This window comes from Arachis duranensis, chromosome 9 (assembly GCF_000817695.3).
Source record: "Arachis duranensis cultivar V14167 chromosome 9, aradu.V14167.gnm2.J7QH, whole genome shotgun sequence".
NCBI classification, from domain to species: Eukaryota; Viridiplantae; Streptophyta; class Magnoliopsida; order Fabales; family Fabaceae; genus Arachis; species Arachis duranensis.
In genome coordinates this window covers 26,814,315-26,815,076 of record NC_029780.3, presented here as the reverse complement: position 1 = coordinate 26,815,076, position 762 = coordinate 26,814,315, and positions in this window count along the sequence as shown.

Here is a 762-nt window from a genome sequence, read left to right as displayed (position 1 = left end):
TCTGGTGCAGAGATGACTGGTGCTGTGACCAGCTTGGCTTTCAGGGTCTCAAATGCCTGCAGACACTGTGTATCAAACACAAATGGTGTGTCAGCAGCTAGCAGGTTACTCAAAGGTTTTGCAATTTTCGAAAAATCCTTTATAAACCTTCTGTAGAATCCTGCATGCCCCAGAAAGCTTCTGATTGCTTTAACACTGGCAGGTGGTGGTAATTTTTCAATTACCTCTACCTTTGCCTTATCCACCTCTATTCCCCTGCTTGAAATTTTGTGCCCAAGGACAATTCCCTCAGTCACCATAAAGTGACATTTCTCACAGTTTAAAACCAGGTTAGTCTCTTGGCACCTTTTCAGGACAAGTGCTAGGTGATTAAGACAGGAGCTGAATGAGTCTCCATATACTGAGAAGTCATCCATGAAGACTTCCAGAAATTTCTCTACCATATCTGAGAAGATAGAGAGCATGCACCTCTGAAAGGTTGCAGGTGCATTGCACAGACCAAAAGGCATCCTCCTGTAGGCAAACACGCCAGAAGGGCAAGTGAATGCTGTTTTCTCTTGGTCTTGAGGATCTACTACAAATTGGTTGTAACCTGAATAGCCATCCAAAAAGCAGTAATAATCATGACCAGCTAGTCTTTCTAGCATTTGGTCTATGAATGGACAGGGCTCACCCAGGGGTTATCAGAAATAGGATAAATAATCCCAGCCTCTAGCAATTTAGTGACCTCTTTCTGCACCACCTCCTTCATGGCTGGATTTA